Genomic DNA, 12,689 nt, shown 5'->3' on the forward strand with positions numbered 1-12,689 from the left:
ATACCAAATCCAGTAAAATTAAAACATTATATAATAAGTAAGAAAGTAAATCATTAAGACCATTTGTTATTTTAGACTATATGAATCTAAAGAATATAAAGCTAAAGCAGAGAAACAATTATCTTCGAAATATACATATTTTTGATTGTTAGACACAAGAATGCTTGATCTCAGCCTCTTGCCTACTCCTCCAGAAAGATAGATGTTAAGGACTGCTTTAGGTTGGTACAGTTAGTGTTATTTGTGAAACGGTGAAGATTAAAAACATTAAAGATATGTGATGCAGTGCAAACAAAGGATTTGTTAAATTTAGTGGTACGATGAAGGGGAATTTGAAGGGTAGTTTTTGTAAACCTATTATCTGTGTTATGTACTGACTCCATAGGTTTAAATGAATTATAAACATAGGATGGTGTATTCAGTTTGAGAATTTTGTGCGTAGCAACAGCCTGGCACAAGTAAGTGGAAGCAATGCCAGGACTCAGCTAAGGACCCTGTGGTCGCCAACCCACGCTCCTCACTTTCATCTATCCTGTCCGACCTCCCTTGGTCAACTCTTGTTCTTTTCCAACCCCGATGCTATTAGGTTTGCGAGGGCTAGGGAGTCTTTCATTTTCATGCCCTTCGTGGCCCTTGTCTTCCTTTAACCGATATCTTCATTTTTTGAAGTGTCGGTTCTCTTCCTCTTTTTTCCTCGAATTAGTGTTATATAAAGGATTGTTGCCCAATTGTATTTCCTCTAATAACAATAACCACCACCACCACCATCACCACCCTCTAATAAACGTTCCCCACCCCCTTTCTCTTTTTATCATTTCTTTATCCATTACTACGGCAAGTTGTTTCGAGTTGAACCTCGTATTTCTGTCATTATTTCTTCCTGTTCGTTAAATATATTTTTATTTGGCTTTATTCTTTTTTAACGTTTTAAATTATTTTAAAACCTATATATCCACTTTGAATTTGACGAAATTAAATCCTACACTGTTTTCCTAAGATTTCATTCACGTCACCTTTTACTCTTCGGCCGGAGAAACAAATGCCTACAAGACCTGCCTAGCAACGACTTTACATAAGTGCATACTTGATATGCTTATGAACTTCAGCTATATTTGTTTTCGGCGCAAGATAGTGATGTTCTGTTTACTCTCTTGACTGTGATTATTGTGTTTTGAACATTAACTGAATTGCTACGATATGATACAATGTTAATTTTTTGCCTGTGTTCAATATATTAGTTGTTTTAAGATCTTCGCTAATTGGCTGATGATGACACTTGAAATGTGTTGAAACCGGTCCCAATAAACAGGTTGTAACTACTTTTTAGTTCAACTTACTACGGAGTATTGAAAGGTGGATCCTTCCCTATAATATTGTACATCTTCTTATTTCTCTATTCAATACGGAACAATCATGAAGTTTTTAACTTTAAATGACTTCAGGTATGTCATTAATATAAATAGAAAAACATAATGGACTGAAAACTGATCCTTATGGTACGCCACAGTTTACTGATTCACAGCTAGAGGATCGTCCGTCTACAAATGTGACTCTTTGTGATCTTTTTGATAGATATGATTCAAACCACGACAGAGCACTCTGGGAGAAGCCAATTGACTTCAGCTTAGCAAGAAACAACTCATGATTAACAGAGTCAAATGCCTTAAAGAAATCAAAGAGACATAAGATAGTAAGCTGCTTCTTATCGATGGCCGCGCATATATCATCTGTAACCTTCAGAAGAGCAGTAGTAGTACTATGGCCCTTCTTGAAGCCAGATTGGTAGGGATTTAGAATGTTGTATTTAGACAAATATTCACATATCTGCTCATGAACAATTTTTTCTAGTGCCTTACTAAGTGCACAGAGGATGTTGATAGGCCTAAAATCACTACAGACTGCTGGTATTTTCTTTTTGGGAACAGGACGTACATTGGCACGCTTCCACTCTGAGGGATAAACTCCATTCTGTAGAGAGAAGTTAAATAAATGCATAATGGCAGGAAGAAATATGTCCATGCAGGTAGAAATCATGGATATTGGAATATTACCTGGACCTTTAGCTTTAGTTCGAATTGATCTGACTGCTTTTTCTACCTGTGAAGGGTGTACGTACATGAAATAGAATTTATCTCTGTTACTTGGAGTGAGAAGTCTATAATTTTTGGCAGTCTCTGATACTTTTGGAGAGTTGGAGTTAGACTGATGTCTTGTAATATTCACTTAATTCAGATGGAGTAACAGGCATCTGGCTATCTAGAGAGTGACTGACTCCAATACCAAGAGATTTTGCAGCACACCAAGAAGCTGAGGTGCTCTTACAATTACGGAAGATGTTGTACGTATACTTCACTTTAGTGTTCCTAATTACTTGTTTTGTCTCATTACGTAAGATCCTGAATTGCTCGTAATCATCTGAAAGTTTTGTTTAAATAAATTTCTTCCTAGCTCTGTCCCGTTTACTTATCAATTCCTTAATACGCTTATTGAACCATGGTGATGACTGGTGTTTTACGATAATTCTCTTTTGGGGCTCATGCTTGTCATAGAGTGAAAGTACAAAGCTGTTGAAGTGAGACACTTTTTGATCTACGTCATTAGATTGAAAAAAACGCATTCCAGGGTAGTAATTCAGCGTCAACACGAAAATTGTCCACGTCAAATTTACTGAAGTCTCGAACAAGAATTGTTTTAGGAATTTGTTTTGGCGTGGATAAAGTGAATACAGCATACAGCAAGTCATGACCAGAAAAACCGGCAGCTGGTTCCTGTCCGTATTCTACTACCAACTCATTGCAGTTCGATGAGATTATGTCGAGAGTGGTATCGGAAGTGGCAGTATGAAAGGTTGGATTGAATGGAAGGTAGTTGAGGTTACAAGCGTTGAGCACATCACGTATTTTTTCGCTTTCAAACGTCCCAGTTCCGAACCAAGCATTAACATCGCCCACAACGAATATATATTTATAATTCATAACATGAGAATACATATCATTCAGGAATATATCCATGAACCCTACTTTTGGTGGACGATATATATAAGCGAAAAGAATTTTAGTGTCTGAAAGGGCTATATCAAGGATTATGTACTCAGGTTTCTTACTGTACTCTCCAGGAGATTTACTAAGTACACTACATTTTATGCTGTTCTTCAAGTAAACTGCAACACTACTAGTGGCTCTGTTTATTCTGTCGTTACAGAAAATATTATACCCATCGAGACAGATGGCAGAATCTGGTAGTGAAGGTTTAAGAAATGTTTCACTGAATGCGATAATATCAAATGAACTCTTGCCAAAAATGTGCCGGAATTCTGATATATGGAAGGAGTCGACAAGAGACTGAGAATTGATATGAATGACCTTAAGATTTCTTGTGTTTCTCACACTAACATTGTACAGTAAGTCAGATAAGACACACTCATTACTTGTCATGAGTACAATATAATACAAAGGGTTCAATAGCAGATCGTTCAAAGAAGTATGATGATTTTAGTAGCCTATACTAATATAAAATAATTGAAGGATTTAGAAATTATGTGATGAAGTGAGATAAATAAATGAGTACAAAATTGGTATAAAATGAATCGCGTTAGCAGATATTTCTAAGTACAAAAAAAAAAAAACAACAACTAATTTACTACGCTAAATAGAATGGTTGCGAAAGAGAGACTTTTGTATTGTCAGCCTCACCAGAATTATCTCTACTTCTCGTCCTAAGTATTTCCAGTAAAAGAGTGATACACAGAAATACGAATTATCTCACCGCATCATTTCAGTGGAGCTGGCTAGCGTTTCTTCAGTTCCTCAAGGTTTTGGATGAAGTGGCGAAGTAGTGGACACACTTGAATAGAACCATGGGAATTTAAGGTGTACAGATTGGATATAAGATCAAACACATGTCATAGTTGATGGCCTTGCCTTCGCAGATGATATGGTATTGTTACATGAGAAGGAAGAAGACACGAAGTTGGCACTAGCAAATCTATCCGAGCCGGGTTGAGTGGCTCAGACGGTTAAGGCGCTGGCCTTCTAACCCCAACTTGGCAGGTTCGATCCTGGCTCAGTCCGGTGGTATTTGAAGGTGCTCAAATACGATAGCCCCGTGTCGGTAGATTTACTGGCACGTAAAAGAACTCCTGCGGGACTAAATTCCAGCACCTCGGCGTCTTCGAAGACCTTAAAAAGTAGTTAGTGGGACGTAAAGCAAATAACATTATTAAATCTAGCCGAGACTTCAGCAAAGGTTGGTCTAAAAATAGCCTACAACAAGACGAAGGTACTGAATACGAAGACCGATTGGAATGTATAAGGCCAAGTGGTAGAGAGAGTCGTCAGCTTCCTGTACCTAGGTGCGAACATCACGGGTAAAGTATACAGCAACAAAAATACCACGACAGAGTTCAATTGCTGCTGAAACTTCGATATGCAGCCATATCTACATATGGAAAGAACTTCTCGAGGAACACCAAACTGCAACAGTACATGATAACCATCAGGAATGCTGCATTCTATGCAACTGGGATGCTGACATTGGGCAAGAGAGCATGCATACAATTGGAGAAGGAGGAAAGAAGAATCTTGAGACATGTAAGGGGCACCAAAAAGCAAGGTGAAATCTGGGTACACAGATCAAGGCAGGAACTATATGAGAGTATAGAACCAATCTCGAGTGTGATAAGAAAGAGAAGGTTAGGGTTTGTTGGACATCTCATGAGGATGGATGACGGTAGGCTGACAAAGATATGGAATGCAACCTGACTTACATCTGATCTGTTTTTTGACATGCTCTATTGGTGGAAAAATATCTTATTCCCTCCTTGGGAACATAGAATTTCCAAACAGTAAAGGGTCCCCGAACAGTCGCATCAATCAATCGATCACTACTGGTCTGCATTTAGGGCAGTCACCCAGGTGGCAGATTCCCTATCTGTTGTTTTCCTAGCCTTTTCTTAAATGATTGCAAAGAAATTTATTTACCATTTTCCACCAATTATAGTTACTTTTTAAAAACTCCCTCATGCCTGTTTTATCAGCCATATGGTACTGCCTAATCGTCTTAATTTTAATATCTTCCTTTCTTTCACATTTATTTTTAACTACCACAAAAACAGCTTCATGATCACTAATGCCATCTATTACGTCGGTGGTTATACCAGCACCACATCCAGAATATTCTTCCCTCTAGTTGGTTCCATCACTTTCTGAATCAGGTGCCCTTCCCATATTAACTTATTTACCTTTTGTTGGTCATGCTTCCTGTCGTTCACATTACCCTCCCAATTGACATTTGGTAAATTGAGATCACTCTCTACAATCATGTTCCTTTCCTTATCTTTTCCCACATAGTTGATTATCTTATCAAATAATTTTGAATCGGCACCTGTGCTACGCTTTCCTGGTCTGTATACTCCAAAGGCATCAAGTTGCCTATTATCTTTAGAGATGAGCCTTACCCCTAGAATTTCATGTTTGTCATCTTTTATTTTTTCGTAGCTTACAAATTCTTCTTTCACCAGAATGAATACTCCCCCACCTACCATTCCTCTCCTATCTCTACGATTCACCCTCCAGTTCTGTGAGAAAATTTCTTCTTCCATTATATCATTTCTCAGCCATGATTCTACTCCTATTACAGTACAGTAGAACCTCGATTATACCTTCCCGGAAACTACATTTTCCTGTATTATTCGTTCAAATTACATGGTCCTGTGAGCATCCTAATTAAGTCACGTTGTAAAAATCTCTCTTTATCCATTCCTCGAAGAAACGATTTCCCGGATCAGCCGTCCAGAAATTTCAGTCCCATCAATGCCAAATCCTCAATCACACATGTTTCAAGAAACTGTATCTTACAAAAAGATGGTTACAGCATACTTACATATCTTGGTGTTGACGTCCTGTCATTGTGATAATTTGAAGAAGTACTGTAGGTACTGGAAAAGCGATCGGCGGTGAACTTGCATAAGGTATCATCTTAGCATCGCATTCGGGTAGTATTGTTTAGAGAATCATCGGAAATCATAAGCCAGAGAGTGCCAACGACAATTGGAAGGAGACAGAGCGCATTTCGACAGCTCTATTTGAAGACGGAATGAGTTTCGTCAAATGTTCGTACTTGCAAAACGTCTACATTATGTCCAGGATTAGATGTATATTTTTTTTTACTTTTTTTCAAGTGTGTCGCCAAACAGGTTTTTGGCATTTCCCTCAGGGCACTGTATAGTCACTGGGCTTTCAGGCAGGAATCGAAACTGATCCTACTTAAGTAACACAAATTTAGTATTTTAATATTATTGCATACGATTATGTTATTGAGACCAGAACAGATGTTGAACCTTACATACATAAAGCCATGGGAGTTTTTGGGATTGCCTATTACTGTTTTCATCCTAATATAAGACTGGGAATTATACGTTTTTGTGTTGAAATGTTATTAAAGCTGCAGTCGTATTATTTGCGCACGTCACATTTAAAAACCTTGTAATATTTCGCACTCGTATCGACTTGTACAGCGAGCGTGCTTTCCAACTGAGCTCAAAGTCACAAATAATCGTAATTTCAGAAGTGTTAATGATTTTTTTTTTTTCTCTTTCCAATTTGATTGTGATTAGTGACAGGCAGAACTAAATATAATGCATTTGAGAACTTGAGGATTGATACTTTCGAAACCATATTCTCGAGTTCAACATAACCTTTAAAAGTAGATGTAGGCCTAATCAAATACAGTAGAGACTATTTGGCCTAATTTACGCGGTACAAGATTTCCATAAACTGACTAGGAACAATATACCAGGGACCAAATTACAACGGAAGATTTAAAAAAAAAAAATTTGCATCATGTTGGACGCTTTTGTATCTAATGTGCTTTATTTTATTAGATTAGAGAATGAAAAAGTACTTGTGGTCGATTGTTGTTTGGCTTGGTGTTACGAGTATTAGAATTTTCGAAGAGTTTGGCAGATCAAAGTTGCTGAACTGGAAGAAGTTTTCAAAGGAATATGACGAAGTTTTCAGAGGAAACTGACGAAGTTTCCCCGGTAAAACTGAATGTAAAGTTTTGAGATTTTTAAGTTGTGTACCGGTAATTAACGTTTGAAGCCAGCCCCGCGGTCTAACTTGCCTGTCTCTCACCTGGAGGGCCCGGGTTCGTTTCCCGGCCAGGTCAGGCATTTTTATCTGGATATGAGGGCTGGTTCCAGGTTCACTTGGTTCTATGCTTACCTTTAATTGAGGAGCTATTTAATGGTGAGATGGCGACCGCGGTCTAGAGAGCCAGGAATAATGGCAGAGACGATTCGTCACACTGACCGTGCGTCACCTCGTAATCTGCAGGCCTTAAGACCGAGCATCAGTTGCTTGGTAGGCAGAAGGCCCATTAGGGCTGTAATTTTGTTTGGTTTAAGGGTGTTTGTAAGATTATTATACACATTTCATTTTTGTTATGTTTAGCCAAATTGTTGATGGTTCATTCGTTCCCGGATTTTCCGTTTTCCTGTGTTGTACGTTTTTATTCCGTGGTCCCTCCATAAACGGAGAATCGAGTTTCCACTGTATCTGGAAAGTATATATCTGTTAAATTAATTTTATTCCTTTCTTTACAATACTTCTACAGTTGAGCACTAACGTTTTTATGTCATCCCTACGTGATTTCCAGTTCCCCGTTCCCTTAACACCGCTCCCTTAGGCCACCCCATTTCCCTGAATGTACCTCCCTATAACCGTTCTCAACAAATTTCCTAACTTATATGTACCACTGCGGTTTAAGTGAAGGTCATCTGAGTGAGATCCTTATCTCCTACCCACCCATTAGAATCTAGAAATCTCACTCCCAATTTCCCACATACCCACTCCATAGTCTCATTTAAATCCCGAATCACCTTCCAGTCAGTATCCCTCGTACACAGTATTCCACTGATACAATATCCGCTTTTTTAAACTTCACGCGTGCTGCATTTACCAGGTCCCACACATCCCCAACTATGTTGGTATTTATACCTGCTTGTCTTACGTTGTTAGCACCAACGTGAAACACTACCACCTTCCACTTTCCCTCCTCCTTCTCTTCTACTTTCCTCAACATCTGCCTTAACCTAAATCCTGGATAACACTCTACCCTGGTACCCTTTCCTCCACACACTTTCCCTACATGTCTAACAATGGAATCCCCCATGACCAGAGCCTCAAGCCTACCACCTCATTTGATCACCTCCCCTCCTGGTCAGTCCTATCTTTCCTGACAGCTGCAGAAGCTAGTTCCTCCTCCCTTTTCTCCATCCCATGATCCTGCTCCACCTGTCTTTTCCTCTCCACTACTCCACATTTCCCTTTTCTACCTTTTCCCATTCTCCTACTTCCACACTTCTCAGCAACAATTCTCTGTTCCTCATCTTCCCTCGGTTGCTCTACTTGCAGTGACTCATACCGATTTCTCACAGACACCTGTCCTGAATTCAGATCCTGAATGGAGCCCTTAGCCTGCAGTCTCCTTCCCCTTGAAACATTAGACCACCTGTCTTTTACAATTCCCCCCTTTCCTCCCCATCCCTGTTTTACAGCTACTGTATCTTGTACATTTTTTGAGGGAGTCCTACTTTCCTTCCTGTCCTCTGAGAGATTCCTAATTATCTCCCTCAAGCTCTCCAACTCCTCCCTCATACTCCTTAATGCCTGGCCACACCCACAGTTCAATACAGTGTACCGCCCCTCTGGTGGCCATGTAGGCATATATTCGAGCTTGCAAACGATCATAAAGGTACCGAGTGGCATCCTTTGGTAGATTGTCCCAAGCGTCTTGCACCTTTTGAGTGTGATTTGGCAATGGTTCTTGCAGACTCTGGAGAACGTGTAAGTCCCATACGTGTTCAATTGGTGAGAGATCTGGTGATCTTGCTGGCCAGGGCAGTTGTTGTGCGCACCGTAGAACACATTGCTTTGCAGCAGCTGTGTGTGGGTGTGCATTGTCCTGCTGAAAAAGCACATCACCTTCCTGTCGAAGAAATGGCAGTAGCATGGTGGGGAGTGTTACGCTGCAGAAACACTGTTACCGCTAGTTGTAACTGATTGGCCCGCACACCATGAAGCCTGGGGTGGGCCCTGGGTGTCGTGGGCGAATGCACTCTGGAATACGCCTTTCACCAGATCTACGCCGCACACGTGTATGTCCATCACTTTCATACGGACAGAACCTACTCTCGCCACTGAAGACAACAGAGCGCCATTCCCCTCTCCAGTAGACTCTTGCACATCAGAGTATCCGTGCTTGGCAGTGTAGTAGTGTCTGTAGAGCCTGGTCAGAGGCACACGTGATCATAATCGTACTGCAAGTAGATGGTTCCCAATGATCCTTGGTGACACAGCAGGTGCAACATGTGACCGGATTTCATTCCTGGAAGATGTTCGGTTGGCCACTGCTGCCGCACAATGCGTTGATCTTGACATGCCTCTGTAATATGCTGACATCTGGAGCCTGGTCTATGGGTATGGTTCCACAGACTACTGCTGAAAACAGCGACGTACCACCAATACATTGCACTCGACATGTGCGGCAGTTCGTCGATACGTCCATCCAGCTTCTCACAGGCCCAGAATGCAACCTCATTCAAATGGCTGCAGTTGGTCAACAGGAGCATGTACTCGTCAGTGGGGCACGGTTGTATCTGAGAATGAACGTTGCAAACACTGTTCACCTCTAACCTCAGTACAGTTACTGCCTGCAGAGTCAAAACAGAGTGCACACAGACAGGCCTCCTGAGTGCCATCTGAGTGCTGATGTCTGTGACAAATTAATCGCTAACACAACCACCCCTCAGTATGCACATATTATACCCTGGTGCCACTGAAAGTCTTTGAGGATGTATGTTTTTTTCCCTGGCAGTGTACATAAATAATAATTTCACAATGTTCCTTCTATCGGGAAATGTTAGGGTATCTAGTGAATGTTTCCCCCCTTCCTGTATTTTTCCATAATCATGCAGAGGCAGACACTAGATTGATTGATCTGCCATTCCTGAATCCATATTCTTTTCCAGCTGTGGCTCAGTCTCCTTTCAGTTATTTCCCCCCATTATTTTCAGTCCAGTGAGGGATCTTAACTGTTAACTCTTAGAAAACTGTCATCTTGAACATTGACAACTTGACTATGGACATGGACATTCCCATGACACTTGATCTGGATTGTTTTTACTTTTCAAAAGTTTGTTATTATATAATTTTACCAGAGAATATTTTGTTGACAGTATAAACTGTTGTTGTAATATGCTTTACTGTTTACCGTACTGATTTAAATTTACTTACCGAGCTTGATAGCTGTAGTCGCTTAAGTGCAGCCAGTGTCCAGTTTTCGGGAGATAGTGGGTTCGAACTCCACTGTCGGCAGCCTTGAAGATGGTTTTCCGTGGTATCCCATTTTCACACCAGGCAAATGCTGGGGCTGTACCTTAATTAAGGCCACGGTCACTTCCTTCCAACTCCTAGTTCTTCCCTGTCCCATCGTCGCCATAAGACCTATCCATGTCAGTGCGACGTAAAGCAAATAGCAAAAAAAAAAACTTATTTTATTAACATTGCCAAGTCTGTTGGCAGTATGAGTGAAGAGGACACAATGTTGCTATATCTTGTATTCTGAAAATGGTTTTCCAGTTGTACTTCCTCTCATACCTCCACCTTTTACAGGGTAACTCAGAACAAAAAATTTTGGAAAGAGATTAATGGAAGAGAATACACACTTAATATACATTAGTTATTACTAGGGCTTGGATGTTTAAGACCTAAAACCTGGTAAGGCACCTGGATTCGATGGAATTCATCCAGAATTCCTCATACATATGGGAGACAATGCAAAGAGATGGATGGCACAGTCCTACACAGACATTCTTCAGACTGGACAAATCCCACCTGACTTCAAGAAGGCTAAAATTATTTCCATATTGAAGCCTGGAAAACCTGAAAACAGACCTGAAAGTTACAGACCAATAGCCCTCCTTAGCTATTGCTACAAACTCGTTGAAAGGCTTATCTACAACAGAATTGGATCAACCATTTTAGAACTCATTCCTGTGGATCAGGCAGGCTTCAGACCTAACCGAAACTGCTGTGATCAAGTACTTCCATTAACATCTTACATTGAGGCCGGATACCAGCGAAAGCTTAAAACATCTGCTGTCTTTGTGGACCTCATTGCTGCCTTTGATACAGTTTGGAGGGAAGGATTGATTTATAAATTACTCAGAGCTATACCCTGCAGAACGATTGCACAGCTTATCAACAACATGATCAGCGACAGGAAATTCCAGGTCTGTTTAGGTGAAAAGAAAAGCTCAGTGAGAAAACTGCATAATGGTTTGCCCCAAGGATCAGTTTTATCGCCACTACTGTTTAATCTGTACATCTCTGATCTTCCAGAAACAATATCCAGAAAGTTCTGCTATGCTGATGACTTGACCCTGGCCACACAACACAAGATCTTTGAGAAAACTGAAGACATTTTGACTCAGGACTTATCCACATCGGCAGAATATTTCAGGAAATGGAGACTCAGACCCAGTACAGCCAAAACGGAGGTTTCTTGCTTCCATTTGAGCAACCGGCTCGCTAACTTAAAACTAAATATTACCTTCTCCAATCGAGTACTTAATCACAATAGGTATCCAAAATATCTCTGTTACCTTGGACCGGACTTTATCATTCAGACAACATCTTTTGAACTTGTCGAAGAAACTGAAAACCCGAAACAATATTATTCAGAAGCTAACTGGTACTACTTGGGGATCTACTGCAAACATCCTACGCTCTTCAGCCTTAGCACTGGTTTTCTCTGCTGCTGACTACTGTGCTCCAGTGTGGATTAATAGTCCATATACGAAGTATATTGACCCACAATTGAATACCAGCATGCGTCTTATATCTGGCGCCATCAGATCAACTCCAGTTCACTGGCTCCCACTGTTGTCAGGAATAATGCCACCTGACTTACGAAGATCCAGAGCTCTTGTTCGAGAGTACAACAAGATCTGCAAGAATCCTCCGCTACCTGTTCTAAATGACATACCAGCTCTTAGTCTCAAAAGACTGAAATCACGACATCCACCCCTTTGTGATGCTGCTCTGAAGACTTCCACCAACTTCAATGCTTTGGAGGAGTGGAAAAGCCACTGGAATAACTCTCCCGACGTGCTCCTGCATAACATCTTCAGAGGGGAAAATATTGTAAATGGATCCCAACTGCCACGTGCAACTTGGTCCAGACTGAACAGGATCAGGACAGGTCATGGAAGGTGCAGGGATTCTCTCTACAAGTGGAACTTTGTACCATCTCCAGAATGTGAATGTGGAGCCCCTCGCCAGACTATTCCCCACATTGTAAGCGAGTGTCAACTACGGGCATATCCAGGTAGTTTGGAAGACTTCCTATCTCCAACAGTGGAAGCACTACAGTGGATTGATAAGCTGGACATTCAGATATAAGAGATAACACTAATGCCTGAAGTGAATCAATGTTTTTTGTTATTGTGTATATATTGTATATTATGTATATAATTTCCTTGCCATACGCTAATAATAATAATAATAATAATAATAATAATAATAATAATATTAATAATTTGAACCCAATCTCCAGGAACATAAATGGGTACATTCTTAGATTGTCTTTCAATTTTTGAGTGTATGGAATCTCGCTCCATTTTAGTG

The 12,689-nt window shown here is 40.4% G+C and overlaps 1 protein-coding gene across 1 annotated transcript in view; it reads left to right on the forward strand.

The window, feature by feature from the left end:
- Window positions 1-12,689, forward strand: part of LOC136884060 (intermembrane lipid transfer protein Vps13) — an 816,621-nt gene that overhangs the window by 148,185 nt on the left and 655,747 nt on the right. The gene's annotated exons all lie outside the window — the stretch shown is intronic.

Source organism: Anabrus simplex, chromosome 1, assembly GCF_040414725.1.
Source record: "Anabrus simplex isolate iqAnaSimp1 chromosome 1, ASM4041472v1, whole genome shotgun sequence".
NCBI lineage: Eukaryota > Metazoa > Arthropoda > Insecta > Orthoptera > Tettigoniidae > Anabrus > Anabrus simplex.